Here is a 17,723-nt window from a genome sequence, read left to right as displayed (position 1 = left end):
GTCCCGGCGGCCGGTGGGCCCGGTAGATGACGACGTAGACCTCCACGTCCACCGGTAGCCTCCGCGGACCCGCCACCATAGTTCACCATCTACATCGCCACTCCGTCTTCTTCCCATCGTCATCAGCATCGCCGTTTTCTCCGCGCGGCCTCCATCAGCTGCGCGGCTCCTGGATCAGCATCTCTTCACCCCCAGCAGTCCCTCACCCCCCCTCCACCCAACAAGTAGCCGGGACCTTCAAGAACCTCCGTGTTGGCGGGGTCCAGCATCGTCATGTTCTTCATCTTTGTGTTTATGTTCTGTACAGTGTTCTTGTCAACTGCCTTGTATGTATCTTTATGTATTAAATGATGTTTTTGTGTGTGGGGCCCCTAGGGGCCCCACTTTTGAAAAAAAAAAAAAAAAAAAAAAAAAAAAAAAAAAAAAAAAAAAAAAAAAAAAAAAAAAAAAAAAACTAAAGATTTCCGTGGAGGGGAACATTTGATGAGTCTTTAAACAATTTTTTGTTGTGCCCAGTGTTTACACACTGGGCCGGTTACCGTTAAACCACTGGGCCCGGGGGTGAGGCGGGGAGGGGGAAATCTGAAAAATCGAATTGGACAAGTATCGTTCATGGGAATTTTTTTTTTCTTTTTTCAACTATTACCATGCACAATTACGTACCTTCCTTCCGCACTTTCAAGACGGTGGGGTTGTTCGCCAAGGCACCGTAAACTTGAGACCTACGAATGCATTACATACCATACACAGATGAAAAAAAAAAAAAAAATTACACTTCACTGTACATAATTCTTAACACTACTTCACAACTACTAAGTTGAAATTTTTTCACCGGGACAGCGCGAACGCAGTCCCGACTACCAAAAATTACGCGCCCGAGTTACCCACATTTGGGGTAATCGCAGAGGTCAGCTCAACCGAAGTGCAAGGGAAGAGCCTCACCCTGGGGGAACCCCCTGCTTGATCAGGGTAGCCCCTACGCCAGGTAAGTATGCTGCGCAGTGTTTCGCTTTTCTATTTCACTTGGAGCTCGGACCACCTCATCAACGTGTTTTGAGGTTATGTACTTCTACCTCCGAAACAGCTCTTTCCCCAGACATAACACTCCCGTGCCAGTTCATCACACTACATGACAGTACACACCAACAATGCAAATACAATTTCTTCCTACAACTGCCCGTTTCTACTCGCACCTCGTTTCCTTTGTTTCTGTACCCACGGCGACGGTCGACCGCCGCGTGCATTTGGTTACCCCGTTTGCCGCGTGGCGGCACTTGGTTACACCGTTTGCCGCGTGGCGGCACTCGGGTCGTCGCGTCCGCCTCGGCAAAAAGGCGGGCACCACGGCACAGTCGAGAGGGGAACTTTTTTCCATTAGCAACATACCTAGGGTTTCACGAAATATCGAGTGCCGTGTCCCACGAGGCGATTTTCGGACGATTCGCGGCTTCAGGCTGCACGACCGTACGCTATTTTCACCATTAGTGGTGGTCCGCACATTTTTCCTATATAGTCCGGATTTTCAAAGTTTCAACCGTGCTCTGGTTTCCCTTCAAACGCATAAATCTTTCGCCTTTTACTAAAGATTTCCGTGGAGGGGAACATTTGATGAGTCTTTAAACAATTTTTTGTTGTGCCCAGTGTTTACACACTGGGCCGGTTACCGTTAAACCACTGGGCCCGGGGGTGAGGCGGGGAGGGGGAAATCTGAAAAATCGAATTGGACAAGTATCGTTCATGGGAATTTTTTTTTTCTTTTTTCAACTATTACCATGCACAATTACGTACCTTCCTTCCGCACTTTCAAGACGGTGGGGTTGTTCGCCAAGGCACCGTAAACTTGAGACCTACGAATGCATTACATACCATACACAGATGAAAAAAAAAAAAAAAATTACACTTCACTGTACATAATTCTTAACACTACTTCACAACTACTAAGTTGAAATTTTTTCACCGGGACAGCGCGAACGCAGTCCCGACTACCAAAAATTACGCGCCCGAGTTACCCACATTTGGGGTAATCGCAGAGGTCAGCTCAACCGAAGTGCAAGGGAAGAGCCTCACCCTGGGGGAACCCCCTGCTTGATCAGGGTAGCCCCTACGCCAGGTAAGTATGCTGCGCAGTGTTTCGCTTTTCTATTTCACTTGGAGCTCGGACCACCTCATCAACGTGTTTTGAGGTTATGTACTTCTACCTCCGAAACAGCTCTTTCCCCAGACATAACACTCCCGTGCCAGTTCATCACACTACATGACAGTACACACCAACAATGCAAATACAATTTCTTCCTACAACTGCCCGTTTCTACTCGCACCTCGTTTCCTTTGTTTCTGTACCCACGGCGACGGTCGACCGCCGCGTGCATTTGGTTACCCCGTTTGCCGCGTGGCGGCACTTGGTTACACCGTTTGCCGCGTGGCGGCACTCGGGTCGTCGCGTCCGCCTCGGCAAAAAGGCGGGCACCACGGCACAGTCGAGAGGGGAACTTTTTTCCATTAGCAACATACCTAGGGTTTCACGAAATATCGAGTGCCGTGTCCCACGAGGCGATTTTCGGACGATTCGCGGCTTCAGGCTGCACGACCGTACGCTATTTTCACCATTAGTGGTGGTCCGCACATTTTTCCTATATAGTCCGGATTTTCAAAGTTTCAACCGTGCTCTGGTTTCCCTTCAAACTGCTCTTAGGTGCTACTCTGAGTGGTTTGCAGGGATTTCCTTAGTTAATTCGAGTTTTCCTCGCGTGCTTTTATAATCCGACCAGTCGTTTCTGGTGCGAAGACTTGCTGCTGGGTGCATATCCGGATCTGGTAACTCTCAGCAGCAAGCAACAGGGTCCCCCCCTGGGCATTGCTGGGGGGACTCTGCAGAAATAAATTCAACCCTCGGGTTCCACTAATTTTTATTTTCTTTTTATTTACAAGTTCTACTCAGCATCACTCCTATTATATTCACTCCATCTTCTTCCACCTTTAACTGACTGCTGACTGCTGCTGCTGCTTCCTGGGGCTGTCACCAGGTGGCCGAGAAGAGTAGTTCCTCCCGGGTGTGGCTCTTGGCCTGCCGACTTGATTGTTTCTCGTCGGCATGGCCGAGGGGGGGTCCGGGGAGGACCCGCCCCTGGGGGACTCCGACTTTGAGGGCCGACTCCAACCGCCATTGAGGGACTACACCAGGCCTCCTGGTGGCCACCGAGACCGGACGGGTGCCTCGGGCGATGCTGGAGCAGAGGGATGCTCGCCGCCCCCCACCCCCAGCCGGACCGGGATCCGCACCCAGGAGCGCTGCACGAAGGTGTCGGAGTCCAAGCATCACCAGATGGTGCCACCTGGCTTCTGCTCCGACACCCCCTTCACCCCGGACGTCACCATGGCAGCAACCCTCACCACCACGACCACCACCATGACGACCACGACAGTTTGCACTTTCACCCCCTCTGCTTCTCACCCCATCTCCTCACCATTCTCAGCGCCTTCCCCCTCACTGCCACTCATCCCTGTCGAGCCTGCGGCCCCCCGGGACGTGCCGATGGACACCGGCTTCAGCCTCCCCCGCCGGACGGTGAAGCGGCCGAGGATGGGGCGCGCCGAGGACCGCACCTCCATCTCCAACCGGTTTGGCGCCCTCGAGCTCGACTCCGCCGGCGAGGAGGGGACCTCGTCCCGGGACTCGTCACCTGCACCATCCACGTCATCCCGCATCTCACACCTCACCCGCCGCACCACCCCCCGGCCGACTACGACCGCCGCGACTCAGCCATCGACCTCCGCTGCTCGTCAGCCGTCGCCTCGACCATCCACCTCCGCATCTGCACCTGGACCCCGCACCCGGCCTCCCACCCAACCTGCTGCCGCCCCCGCATCTGCCTCCGCCGCCGCCACCGTCAAGCCTACCCGCATGCCGCCCATCGGCTGCCGCCTCCCCATCACCACCAGCCCCTTCACCCTGGCCCAATCGTTTCAGTCGCTCCTTTCTGGCAAGCTATCCATCACCTCCGTCGACGGCCGCACCTCCTTTTACACTTCTAACGCCGCTGATCACACCTTCCTATACAACCACCTCACCCAGCTCGGCCATCAGCCTTTCACGCACCTGCGACAGGACGAGAAGGGGGACCGACTCGTCCTGAAGCGTCTCCCACTCACCACTACCCCCGAGGAGGTGCACGCCGCCCTCCTCGACCTGGACCTACCCGTTGCTTCCGTCACTCCGCTCCGCGTCACCGACACCGCCACGACCCGTCCGTTCCTGGTTAATACTCACCACCTGGGGGAGGCAGCTCCCTTCCTGGCTCTACGCTCCCTGGGCTGCTGGGTGGTCTCCGTCGAACGCTATCGTGGCAGCGGGCGGGTCCCGCAGTGTTACCGGTGCCAGCAGGCCGGCCACCCATCCACACGCTGCGAGAGGCCGGTGGCCTGTTTCAAGTGTGCCGGGCCCCACCGGTCCCGCGAGTGCACATCGACGACTCCGAAGTGCGTCAATTGCGGCGAGGCGCACTTCGCGACTTCCATGGACTGCCGGGTGAACCAGGCCTACCTCAGACGCCACCCCCCCCGACAACAGCCTGAGGCCACCCCGGCACCGCGACCGCGACCGCCAAACTTGACCGACGCTCGTGCCTTTCCCGCCGTCACCTCCAACGCCTGGACTCGGCGCGGTTCCGCCGCCGCCACCCTGTTCCCCTCCCGCGACGGGCCATCTCCATCTGCACCTCAGGACCCCTCATCTCACCGACCGGACGCTGACGACACTTCATTCACCACGATCATACGTGACCTCATCCAGCTGTTTCGGCAGTACTTTCCCTTCATTCGCCGCACCCTGACCGCCCTGTCCCATGCCAAGTCCCCTTCGGAGAGATTCGAGGTGCTCCTCCAAGCGCTTCTGGGTCTCTTCGATGGATCCCCCGCCGCCCCTTAAGCTCCTAGTCTGGAACGCCTTTTCTTTGCTCCCTAAGCTTCTCGACTTCCTTCACCTCGTCGACGAGCACTCACCCGATGTCGTGTTCCTATCAGAGACCTGGCTGACCCCCGCTGTACCCCTCCGCGTCCCGGGATATGCCGTCCACCGCTCCGACCGTGATGGTCGGGGGGGTGGGGTGGCACTCCTGGTGCGCGACACCTTCACCCATCACCGCCGACACATTCCACCTTCACCCGCGACTGAGGCTGTGGCCGTGCGCCTGTTCGGACAGCCCTACTCCCTGACTCTAGTCTCCGTGTATCTCCCACCCCAATTTGCCTTCCCCTCTGCCGCCGTTGTCGCCCTCGGTCGGCTCGATGCCCATGTCGTGCTGGCCGGGGACTTCAACGCCACCCATCCCTACTGGGGCTGCGTCGCGGCCAACCGCCGAGGCAGCTCCCTCCGTCAGCTCCTCCGGCGTACTAACCTCTCCATCTGCGCCCCCGCCACCCCCACATTCTTCCCCGCTCAGCACCACCGTCATCCCAGTATCATCGACCTCGCCCTCACCACACCGCTCCCCATCATCTCTGGTCTCACCACGCTCACCGCCGGGGCCTCGGATCACCTGCCCGTCCTCGGCTCCCTTCACTTCTACCCCCATTCCAACCCGCACCTTCCCCGCTTCGACTTCCGCAACGCCGACTGGAATGGGTTCCAGACCACCCTCTCATCATCACTCGACCTCACCCTCCCCTTCGACACCCCCGACCGTCTCGACGCCAACGTCGTGTCATTCACCCGGGCCGTCTCTGCGGCCGCCTCCGCTCACATTCCGCTGGCCACTCCAAGTACCCGCATCACCCCCTTCCCGCCTTACCTGCGTGACGCCGTGGTCCTGCGCGACCGCTTCCGCGGCCTGTGGCAGGCCAACCGGTCCCCGTTGACACGGATGGTGTTCCTCCTGCTGCGGGGCCGGTGCCGCCGGATGGTCGCGGCGTGGAAGGCGCATTTGGAGACCCGGCGTCTCGGCTCCCTCGCCTCTGCATCCGGCTCTCTGTGGACCTACGTCCGGCGCCTCCGATCGGTCCCCACCACTATTCCCCCACTCACCCACCCGGCCGGGGTGGCGGAGACTGCCCCTGAGCGATCGGAGGCGGTCGCTGCCTACCTCGCGTCCACGTTTGCCTCCGCTGACCCCCCCACCCTCTCCTCCGAGTCTTCGGACGACGGGGACACACCCCCCCCCCCTCGCACATCACGTCACTCTGCCCGTTCTTCCGGACTCTCTGCCATTCCCTCTCGCCACGCCATCGGAGGTGCGCACACTCCTCCTCCGTCTCAAGCCCCCTTCTGCCCCCGGTTCCGACTCTCTGCCTGCACCCGTCCTCCGTGCTCTTCCTCGGAAGGCGACGGTCTTCCTTACCCGCATCATCAACGCGATGTTCCTTCTCTGTCATTTCCCCACCCCTTGGAAAGTGGCCATTGTCTCACCCATACCCAAACCCGGGAAGCCCCCTTCCCTACCATCATCGTACCGCCCCATTTCTCTTCTACCCATCATCTCTAAGGTCGCAGAGCGGACCATTCTCACACGCCTTCTCCTTCACGTCAACCTCTTGCATCTTCTCCCCCATCACCAGTTCGGTTTCCGCAAACGTCACTCCACCTCCCACGCCATCGCCCGTGTGGAGGTGCTGGCTGTCCAAGGTTTCGCACGGCGCCAACACACGGGCATGGTGCTTCTGGACCTTGCCCGGGCATTTGATTCCGTGCCCCATTCACAACTCATTCACCGTCTCTCCGCCACCGACCTTCCACCTCATCTCATACGCCTCATCTGCTCGTTCCTGGGGGGTCGTACCTTCCGGGTTCGGGTGGAGGGCGAACTCTCCGACCCCCGTCACATCATGGCCGGCGTCCCCCAGGGCGCCATCCTTTCACCCCTTCTCTTCACCCTTCACATCGCCGACCTGCAACCACCACCTGGCACTCACCTGGTTCAGTACGCCGATGACACTTGCCTCCTCGCTTCCTCCGTCTCCGAGCGAATGCTCGGCGACCGCCTGAGCCGCGGGCTCACATCACTCTCTACTCAGTTCCTCGCGCACGGCATCGGGCTGAACTGCTCGAAGACCCAATCCATTCTCTTCTCACGCATCCACCCACGCCAGGACCACCCCCCACGAGTTTCCAGCACTGCCATCCCCTGGTCACCCGAGGTCCGCTATCTGGGGGTGACCCTGGACAGTACCTTCACTTTCATCCCGCACCTTGCTTCCATGAAGACTCAATCCAGGGCGGTCTTGGCGCAGCTGGCACCGATACTGCGACCCTCATCTGGCACCCCCCTCCCGGTTCGCATCACCGCATTTCATTCCTACGTCATCCCACGCTTCACCTACGCATCCCCCGTGTGGGTTCATTCATCCCGTTTCAACCTTCGCCCCATTACCCGCACCTACTTCCTGGGGATTCGTCTCCTTCTCGGACTCCCCCGCGCCACCTCCAGGCTGACTCTCCTGGCAGACTCCGGCCTGCCCCACCTTCACCCTCTCCTTCGCTCCATGACAACTTACTTCCTACGCCGATGCCGACGCAGCGACAACCCCCTCATCCTTCAACTTGCGGAGCCGCTGCCTCCTGCACCCCACCCACGACGACCGCTCTTTTCGACTGACCACTTACGCGACGACTCCGACGACGACGCTGACGACGTCCCGGCGGCCGGTGGGCCCGGTAGATGACGGCGTAGACCTCCACGTCCACCGGTAGCCTCCGCGGACCCGCCACCATAGTTCACCATCTACATCGCCACTCCGTCTTCTTCCCATCGTCATCAGCATCGCCGTTTTCTCCGCGCGGCCTCCATCAGCTGCGCGGCTCCTGGATCAGCATCTCTTCACCCCCAGCAGTCCCTCACCCCCCCTCCACCCAACAAGTAGCCGGGACCTTCAAGAACCTCCGTGTTGGCGGGGTCCAGCATCGTCATGTTCTTCATCTTTGTGTTTATGTTCTGTACAGTGTTCTTGTCCACTGCCTTGTATGTATCTTTATGTATTAAATGATGTTTTTGTGTGTGGGCCCCTAGGGGCCCCACTTAATAAAAAAAAAAAAAAAAAAAAAAAAAAAAAAAAAAAAAAAAAAAAAAAAAAAAAAAAAAAAAAAAAAAAAAAAAACTAAAGATTTCCGTGGAGGGGAACATTTGATGAGTCTTTAAACAATTTTTTGTTGTGCCCAGTGTTTACACACTGGGCCGGTTACCGTTAAACCACTGGGCCCGGGGGTGAGGCGGGGAGGGGGAAATCTGAAAAATCGAATTGGACAAGTATCGTTCATGGGAATTTTTTTTTTCTTTTTTCAACTATTACCATGCACAATTACGTACCTTCCTTCCGCACTTTCAAGACGGTGGGGTTGTTCGCCAAGGCACCGTAAACTTGAGACCTACGAATGCATTACATACCATACACAGATGAAAAAAAAAAAAAAAATTACACTTCACTGTACATAATTCTTAACACTACTTCACAACTACTAAGTTGAAATTTTTTCACCGGGACAGCGCGAACGCAGTCCCGACTACCAAAAATTACGCGCCCGAGTTACCCACATTTGGGGTAATCGCAGAGGTCAGCTCAACCGAAGTGCAAGGGAAGAGCCTCACCCTGGGGGAACCCCCTGCTTGATCAGGGTAGCCCCTACGCCAGGTAAGTATGCTGCGCAGTGTTTCGCTTTTCTATTTCACTTGGAGCTCGGACCACCTCATCAACGTGTTTTGAGGTTATGTACTTCTACCTCCGAAACAGCTCTTTCCCCAGACATAACACTCCCGTGCCAGTTCATCACACTACATGACAGTACACACCAACAATGCAAATACAATTTCTTCCTACAACTGCCCGTTTCTACTCGCACCTCGTTTCCTTTGTTTCTGTACCCACGGCGACGGTCGACCGCCGCGTGCATTTGGTTACCCCGTTTGCCGCGTGGCGGCACTTGGTTACACCGTTTGCCGCGTGGCGGCACTCGGGTCGTCGCGTCCGCCTCGGCAAAAAGGCGGGCACCACGGCACAGTCGAGAGGGGAACTTTTTTCCATTAGCAACATACCTAGGGTTTCACGAAATATCGAGTGCCGTGTCCCACGAGGCGATTTTCGGACGATTCGCGGCTTCAGGCTGCACGACCGTACGCTATTTTCACCATTAGTGGTGGTCCGCACATTTTTCCTATATAGTCCGGATTTTCAAAGTTTCAACCGTGCTCTGGTTTCCCTTCAAAGGCATCAAACTGTTCAGGGGAATTTTTTAAAAGCTTTTTGAAGCAAATCTGAGCACTTTTGGCCATTAACTAACTGGTTTCCTTTCAGCAATTTCAGCGAGCCGCCGAGACCTGCTGCTGCTAGTTCCTGAGTCGACCACCAGGAGTGCTCTTGTGTAGATCTAGTTCTTAGATCCTAGATCTTCTTCTTGTGAGTGCTGTGCGCCACCGAGTCGCGGCCTATTGGGGCGGCTGAGGGGGGAGTTTGGAATGGACTCCCTCCCGATGAAGCCAAACCAGGGCGGGGGCGACCTCGGTCAGAGGCCATCGGCCGAGGCCACTTCTTGTGACTCCCGGCAACCAAGTTGTAGCCTATTGGGGAGGCCGAGGGGAGAGTTTGGAATGGACTCTCTCCCGATGACGCCGAACCAGGGCGGGGACGACTTTGGTCCGAGGCCCTCGGCCGAGGCCGGTTCTGGCGATGAGATGACTACTGACAATCGGCCACCCCAGCCACGACAATACTGTGGACCGCATCGCCAGCGCTTGGAGACCATGCAAGTCGGGTCTGGGGAGGCGGGCGCTGCTGGGGTCGGGGGGGTGGCTCCGCCTCCCTCCCCCGCGCCAGCCGGGCTGCGCACCCAGACTGTTTGCATTAAGGTCAGCGAGACGAAACATCTTCACGGCCTGGACGTCTCCACCATCCTCGCTCTGCCTACGACTACCTCTGCTCCAACACCACCAACTGTGACTACTACTACCACCACGGCCTGCATCACTTCACCGATCATGTCTCCTGCGCCTTCTCTTCCGCTGTTGCCGACCGACTCACCGCCTGCCGCCGTTCCTCCTGCTGCGACTGCTACTCCCATGGACACCGGCTTCATCGTTCCCACGAAGACCGTCAAGCGCGCCCACCCCGACCAGCACTCCTCCGACGATGCCGTCCCTACCAGCAACCGCTACGACAGTCTCCTCAGTCTACCGGATACCGACACCGACGACGGCGCTGGGGCTGCCTCCTCGGACCGACCCTTGACTGCCAAGCCCCGCCGCAAGCAGCATGCTAAGCGGCACCGGCCCGACACGCAACCTCCTCCTGTGCCCTTCACCACTCTCCCGGGCCCCTCTTCGACGAGTCCCAGCTCATCTCGTGCTCCACCCCGCCCTCCAGCCTCGCAGCCTCGTGCCTCCTCCTCGGCGGCGCCTCGCCCGCCTACCTCCACTCCTCGCACGCCTCGCATGCCTCCGATCGCCTGCCTTCTCACGCCCACAGCCGGCCCCTTCGCCACTGCACAACGTTTTCAGTCTCTCCTCTCCGGTCCTCTCTCTGTCACCTCCGTCAATGACCGCACCTCCTTTTATACCAGCAACCCTCAGGACCACCAGCTCCTATTTGACGAACTCCAACGCCTCGGATATAAACCCTACACCCATCTCCGCCCCGACGAGCGTGCCGATCGAGTTGTGATCAAGAAACTCCCTCTCTCCACGACGGCTGACGAGGTCACCCAGTCCCTGCTCGACCTGCACCTACCTGTGGCATCTGTGGTGGCCATGCGCACCTCTCCTACTTCAACGACCCGGCCTTTCCTGGTCACTACATCCGGTCTGGGTGAGGCAGCCCCCTTCCTGAAGTTGAAGACATTGGGCTGCTGGGTGGTGGCAGTTGAGAAATACCGCGGCTCGGGGCGCGTACCTCAGTGCTACCGCTGCCAGCGGCCTGGACACCCGTCCTCCCGATGCCACCGGGACCTCGCCTGTTTCAAGTGCGCTGGGCCCCACTGGTCTCGGGACTGCACCTCGACTACCCGACGCTGCACGCTTTGTGACGGGGCCCACTTCGCTACTTCCACTGACTGTCGCGTGATTCAGGCTTACCTGCGCCGACACCCTCACCGACTCACTGACGCCACGACGACTGCCGTGGGGACCGGGCCCTCTGTCCCGTCCCTGTCCGATCCCAAGACGTTTCCTGCTCTCTCCACCAATGCTTGGGCACGCCCTCCCCCCGTTGTACCGGTTGTTCCCCCCTCTGCCACCTCGCACCCTCCTCCTTCCGCTCCTTCTTCTGACTCTCGACCGCTTGCCTCCGACTCAGACTGCTCGTCGCTTTCATCCCTCATTCACGACTTCATTTCATTCATCCGACAGTACCTCCCGCTCATCCGGTCTGTCCTGACGGCACTCTCCCGAGCCCGCACCTCCACCGAGAAGTTCGAAGTGCTCCTCCAGGCCCTTCTGAATTTCTTCGATGGATCCCGCCCCTCCCCTTAGTGTCCTCATCTGGAACGTCTTTTCCCTCCTCCCTAAGCTCCACGACCTTTTGCACCTGCTCCACGAGCGATCGCCCGACGTCGTGTTCCTTTCTGAGACCTGGCTCTCCCCCTCTGCCCCCGTCCTGGTCCCCGGGTATGCGGTCCACCGTGCCGATCGCGATGGTCGGGGCGGGGGGGTGGCGTTACTCGTCCGCAACACCATTTCACATCATCGCCGTCGCATCCCTTCTTCCCCCGCGGCCGAGGCGGTTGCTGTGCGCTTGCACGGCCTCCCGTACTCCCTGACCTTGGTATCCTTGTACCTCCCCCCTCAGTACGCCTTTCCCACGGCCGACGTTGTCGCCCTCGGTCGGCTCGACGCCCACGTCGTGCTGGCCGGGGACTTCAACGCCACCCATCCCTTCTGGGGCTGTGCCGCCGCGAACCGGCGGGGCAGCTCCCTCCGGCAACTCCTTCGGCGTACTCCTCTCTCTCTTTATGCCCCTCCGACCCCGACATTTTTTCCGGCCCAGCTCAACCGGCAACCCAGCATCATCGACTTTGCACTGTCCACGCCCCTCCCCATTCTCTCGGATCTCACCACCATCACCTCCGGCACATCCGACCACTTGCCTGTTCTTGCCACACTTCACTTTCACCCCCGTTCTAACCCCCACCTCCCCCGCTTCGATTTTCCCAAGGCCGACTGGGGCGGTTTTCAGCGTTCCCTCTCCGCTGCCATAGACCTGTCTGTTCCGTTCGATACCCCTGCCCGCCTTGACGCCAACGTTCTCTCGCTGACCGACGCCATTTCCGCGGCCGCCTCTGCCAACATACCTCTGGTTCCCCCCCGTCCCCTTGTCGACCCATTTCCGCCTTACCTCCGGGACGCCTTGTCCTTGCGCAACCGCTTCCGCGTCCTCTGGCAGGCTAGTCGTTCCCTGCTGCACCGGCGGGTGTACCTGGTGCTGCGGGGGCGCTGCCGGCGATTGGTCGCGGAGTGGAGGGCCCGTCTGGAGACTCGGCGTCTCCAATCCCTCTCTGCTTGCTCCGGCTCCCTCTGGTCTCACGTCCGTCGTCTCCGCTCGGTTCCTACCACCATCCCCCCGTTGACCACCCCCACGGGTGTGGCGGAAACGGCCTCGGAGCGATCCGAGGCGGTGGCCGCCTACCTGGCGACCACCTTCGCATCCGCACCCGGCCCTTCCCTGTCCTCCGAGTCTTCGGACGACGAGGACGGGGCCCGCCTCCTGTCTCGCCACGTCACTTTGCCCCCCCTTCCGGCCACCTTCCCCCTGCCGCTCGTCACGCCTTCCGAGGTCCGCACCCTGCTCGCCCGCCTTCGGCCCCGTTCTGCTCCTGGCCACGACTCTCTGCCCTCCCCCGTGCTCCGTGCCCTACCTCGCAAGGCCCTTGTGTTTCTGACCCGTCTTTTCAACGCAATGTTCCTCCTCTGCCACTTCCCCACCCCCTGGAAAACCGCCGTCGTCTCACCCATCCCCAAACCTGGCAAGCCCCCGTCTCTCCCTTCATCTTTTCGGCCCATCTCGCTTCTTCCTATTCTGTCCAAGGTCGCGGAACGGGCGATCCACCGCCGTCTCCTCTTTCAAGTCACCACCCTGGACCTTCTACCCCGCCACCAGTTCGGTTTCCGCCCCCGCCACTCGACGACCCACGCCATTGCCCGTGTGGAGCACCTGGTGGTCCAGGGATTCGCCAGGCGGCAACACACGGGCATGGTGCTTCTTGACCTCGCCCGTGCTTTCGATTCCGTTCCGCATGCCCAGCTCCTCCAGCGCCTCTCTGCCACCGACCTCTCATCTCATCTCATCCGCCTCCTCTGCTCCTTCCTGGAGGGTCGCACCTTCCGGGTTCGGGTGGAGGGGGTCCTCTCCGGCCCCCGCCCCATCTCCGCCGGCGTCCCCCAGGGCGCCATTCTCTCACCGCTACTTTTTACCCTCCACATCTCTGATCTCAAGCCCCCTCCCGGCACCTATCTTGTCCAGTACGCCGATGATACCTGTCTCCTGGCCTCTTCAGTTTCCGAGCGGCTGCTCTGCGACCGTCTCGGCCGCGGCCTCACTTCCCTCAACAATCAGTTCCTCGCGCATGGCATCGGGCTCAATCACTCTAAATCACGATCCATCCTCTTCTCCCGACTTCATCCACACCACGACCACCCGCCAGTCATCTCCACCGTAGCCATCCCCTGGTCGCCTCGCATCCGTTATCTGGGGGTCACCCTAGACAATACCTTTACTTTTCTGCCGCACCTCGACTCAATCCGCACCAAGTCCCGTGCCGTCATGGCTCAGCTGGCCACCATACTCAGACCGACATCCGGCACCCCTCTCGACGTTCGTGTGACTGCCTACCGTTCCTTTGTTCTTCCCCACTTCCTCTACGCGTGCCCGGCTTGGGTCCACTCCTCTCTGTACAACCTCCGTCCGATCACCCGGTCCTACTTTCTCGGTGCCCGCCTCCTGCTCGGTCTCCCTCGCGCCACCTTACGACAGACCCTCCTGGACCAGACTGGGCTCCCGCACTTACACGAGCTGCTCTGCAAGGTGACTAAGAAGTTTCTCCGCCACTGCCGGCGTTCTGACAACCCCCTGATCCGACTCCTTGCAGAGCCCCTGCCTGACGCCCCTCACCCCCGCCGACCGCTCTTTACCTACGATCATTTGAGACGCCCTGACCCTGATGACGTTGACGCTGGTGCAGTCGCGGCTGGTGGGCCCGGCAGCTGACGACGGTGATCACCACGTCCACGGTTGGCTCTGAGGAATGTTACCAGGCATCATCCCATCAAGATCTCTGCTCTCAGTGAACTACTGCCTAACATCGCCACTGCTCCGGACCGTCTTCATCTGCGGCCCGGCACCTTCTGCGCCCCGAGTCGCCCCCGGCAGCCCACAGAAGATTCGCCGCCCAACAAGCAGCTGGACCTCTAGGACGGTATCGTCGGAGGGGCCCCGTTTCGTCAGTGTTGAATAAAGATTGTCACCATTCGCCCTTGTGGCCATGTATTCGTGTTCTATGTTGTGTTTTATTTGTGTTCACCTGTATCCGCTTTTTATATTAAAGATGAATTTTTTGGTGGGTAACTCCCTTCAGTGGGAGTTCCCTTTGTGAAAAAAAAAAAAAAAAAAAAAAAAAAAAAAAAAAAAAAAAAAAAAAAAAAAACTAAAGATTTCCGTGGAGGGGAACATTTGATGAGTCTTTAAACAATTTTTTGTTGTGCCCAGTGTTTACACACTGGGCCGGTTACCGTTAAACCACTGGGCCCGGGGGTGAGGCGGGGAGGGGGAAATCTGAAAAATCGAATTGGACAAGTATCGTTCATGGGAATTTTTTTTTTCTTTTTTCAACTATTACCATGCACAATTACGTACCTTCCTTCCGCACTTTCAAGACGGTGGGGTTGTTCGCCAAGGCACCGTAAACTTGAGACCTACGAATGCATTACATACCATACACAGATGAAAAAAAAAAAAAAAATTACACTTCACTGTACATAATTCTTAACACTACTTCACAACTACTAAGTTGAAATTTTTTCACCGGGACAGCGCGAACGCAGTCCCGACTACCAAAAATTACGCGCCCGAGTTACCCACATTTGGGGTAATCGCAGAGGTCAGCTCAACCGAAGTGCAAGGGAAGAGCCTCACCCTGGGGGAACCCCCTGCTTGATCAGGGTAGCCCCTACGCCAGGTAAGTATGCTGCGCAGTGTTTCGCTTTTCTATTTCACTTGGAGCTCGGACCACCTCATCAACGTGTTTTGAGGTTATGTACTTCTACCTCCGAAACAGCTCTTTCCCCAGACATAACACTCCCGTGCCAGTTCATCACACTACATGACAGTACACACCAACAATGCAAATACAATTTCTTCCTACAACTGCCCGTTTCTACTCGCACCTCGTTTCCTTTGTTTCTGTACCCACGGCGACGGTCGACCGCCGCGTGCATTTGGTTACCCCGTTTGCCGCGTGGCGGCACTTGGTTACACCGTTTGCCGCGTGGCGGCACTCGGGTCGTCGCGTCCGCCTCGGCAAAAAGGCGGGCACCACGGCACAGTCGAGAGGGGAACTTTTTTCCATTAGCAACATACCTAGGGTTTCACGAAATATCGAGTGCCGTGTCCCACGAGGCGATTTTCGGACGATTCGCGGCTTCAGGCTGCACGACCGTACGCTATTTTCACCATTAGTGGTGGTCCGCACATTTTTCCTATATAGTCCGGATTTTCAAAGTTTCAACCGTGCTCTGGTTTCCCTTCAAACGCATAAATCTTTCGCCTTTTACTAAAGATTTCCGTGGAGGGGAACATTTGATGAGTCTTTAAACAATTTTTTGTTGTGCCCAGTGTTTACACACTGGGCCGGTTACCGTTAAACCACTGGGCCCGGGGGTGAGGCGGGGAGGGGGAAATCTGAAAAATCGAATTGGACAAGTATCGTTCATGGGAATTTTTTTTTTCTTTTTTCAACTATTACCATGCACAATTACGTACCTTCCTTCCGCACTTTCAAGACGGTGGGGTTGTTCGCCAAGGCACCGTAAACTTGAGACCTACGAATGCATTACATACCATACACAGATGAAAAAAAAAAAAAAAATTACACTTCACTGTACATAATTCTTAACACTACTTCACAACTACTAAGTTGAAATTTTTTCACCGGGACAGCGCGAACGCAGTCCCGACTACCAAAAATTACGCGCCCGAGTTACCCACATTTGGGGTAATCGCAGAGGTCAGCTCAACCGAAGTGCAAGGGAAGAGCCTCACCCTGGGGGAACCCCCTGCTTGATCAGGGTAGCCCCTACGCCAGGTAAGTATGCTGCGCAGTGTTTCGCTTTTCTATTTCACTTGGAGCTCGGACCACCTCATCAACGTGTTTTGAGGTTATGTACTTCTACCTCCGAAACAGCTCTTTCCCCAGACATAACACTCCCGTGCCAGTTCATCACACTACATGACAGTACACACCAACAATGCAAATACAATTTCTTCCTACAACTGCCCGTTTCTACTCGCACCTCGTTTCCTTTGTTTCTGTACCCACGGCGACGGTCGACCGCCGCGTGCATTTGGTTACCCCGTTTGCCGCGTGGCGGCACTTGGTTACACCGTTTGCCGCGTGGCGGCACTCGGGTCGTCGCGTCCGCCTCGGCAAAAAGGCGGGCACCACGGCACAGTCGAGAGGGGAACTTTTTTCCATTAGCAACATACCTAGGGTTTCACGAAATATCGAGTGCCGTGTCCCACGAGGCGATTTTCGGACGATTCGCGGCTTCAGGCTGCACGACCGTACGCTATTTTCACCATTAGTGGTGGTCCGCACATTTTTCCTATATAGTCCGGATTTTCAAAGTTTCAACCGTGCTCTGGTTTCCCTTCAAAGGCATCAAACTGTTCAGGGGAATTTTTTAAAAGCTTTTTGAAGCAAATCTGAGCACTTTTGGCCATTCACTAACTGGTTTCCTTTCAGCAATTTCAGCGAGCCGCCGAGACCTGCTGCTGCTAGTTCCTGAGTCGACCACCAGGAGTGCTCTTGTGTAGATCTAGTTCTTAGATCCTAGATCTTCTTCTTGTGAGTGCTGTGCGCCACCGAGTCGCGGCCTATTGGGGCGGCTGAGGGGGGAGTTTGGAATGGACTCCCTCCCGATGAAGCCAAACCAGGGCGGGGGCGACCTCGGTCAGAGGCCATCGGCCGAGGCCACTTCTTGTGACTCCCGGCAACCAAGTTGTAGCCTATTGGGGAGGCCGAGGGGAGAGTTTGGAATGGACTCTCTCCCGATGACGCCGAACCAGGGCGGGGACGACTTTGGTCCGAGGCCCTCGGCCGAGGCCGGTTCTGGCGATGAGATGACTACTGACAATCGGCCACCCCAGCCACGACAATACTGTGGACCGCATCGCCAGCGCTTGGAGACCATGCAAGTCGGGTCTGGGGAGGCGGGCGCTGCTGGGGTCGGGGGGGTGGCTCCGCCTCCCTCCCCCGCGCCAGCCGGGCTGCGCACCCAGACTGTTTGCATTAAGGTCAGCGAGACGAAACATCTTCACGGCCTGGACGTCTCCACCATCCTCGCTCTGCCTACGACTACCTCTGCTCCAACACCACCAACTGTGACTACTACTACCACCACGGCCTGCATCACTTCACCGATCATGTCTCCTGCGCCTTCTCTTCCGCTGTTGCCGACCGACTCACCGCCTGCCGCCGTTCCTCCTGCTGCGACTGCTACTCCCATGGACACCGGCTTCATCGTTCCCACGAAGACCGT

General features: G+C 57.5%; 7 non-coding genes across 7 annotated transcripts; 2 read left to right on the top strand and 5 right to left on the bottom strand.

Moving 5' to 3' along the window:
- Positions 1-830: 830 nt before the first annotated feature.
- On the bottom strand, positions 831-993 carry LOC134544803 (U1 spliceosomal RNA). Its single transcript, XR_010078060.1, has one exon. It is a non-coding gene; the product is annotated as a U1 spliceosomal RNA (small nuclear RNA).
- A 543-nt stretch (positions 994-1,536) lies between these two features.
- Positions 1,537-1,656, top strand: LOC134544833 (U5 spliceosomal RNA). Its single transcript, XR_010078088.1, has one exon. It is a non-coding gene; the product is annotated as a U5 spliceosomal RNA (small nuclear RNA).
- Positions 1,657-1,955: 299 nt separating this feature from the next.
- On the bottom strand, positions 1,956-2,118 carry LOC134544802 (U1 spliceosomal RNA). Its single transcript, XR_010078059.1, has one exon. It is a non-coding gene; the product is annotated as a U1 spliceosomal RNA (small nuclear RNA).
- A 6,343-nt stretch (positions 2,119-8,461) lies between these two features.
- Positions 8,462-8,624, bottom strand: LOC134544801 (U1 spliceosomal RNA). Its single transcript, XR_010078058.1, has one exon. It is a non-coding gene; the product is annotated as a U1 spliceosomal RNA (small nuclear RNA).
- A 6,363-nt stretch (positions 8,625-14,987) lies between these two features.
- LOC134544800 (U1 spliceosomal RNA) lies at positions 14,988-15,150 on the bottom strand. The gene has a single exon (XR_010078057.1). It is a non-coding gene; the product is annotated as a U1 spliceosomal RNA (small nuclear RNA).
- A 543-nt stretch (positions 15,151-15,693) lies between these two features.
- LOC134544832 (U5 spliceosomal RNA) lies at positions 15,694-15,813 on the top strand. Its single transcript, XR_010078087.1, has one exon. It is a non-coding gene; the product is annotated as a U5 spliceosomal RNA (small nuclear RNA).
- Positions 15,814-16,112: 299 nt separating this feature from the next.
- Positions 16,113-16,275, bottom strand: LOC134544799 (U1 spliceosomal RNA). Its single transcript, XR_010078056.1, has one exon. It is a non-coding gene; the product is annotated as a U1 spliceosomal RNA (small nuclear RNA).
- Positions 16,276-17,723: the final 1,448 nt, after the last annotated feature.

This window comes from Bacillus rossius, unplaced genomic scaffold (genome assembly GCF_032445375.1).
Source record: "Bacillus rossius redtenbacheri isolate Brsri unplaced genomic scaffold, Brsri_v3 Brsri_v3_scf50, whole genome shotgun sequence".
Taxonomy (NCBI): Eukaryota; Metazoa; Arthropoda; class Insecta; order Phasmatodea; family Bacillidae; genus Bacillus; species Bacillus rossius.
Note: the sequence above shows the minus strand (reverse complement) of the source record. Positions and strands in the feature narration are given on the sequence as shown.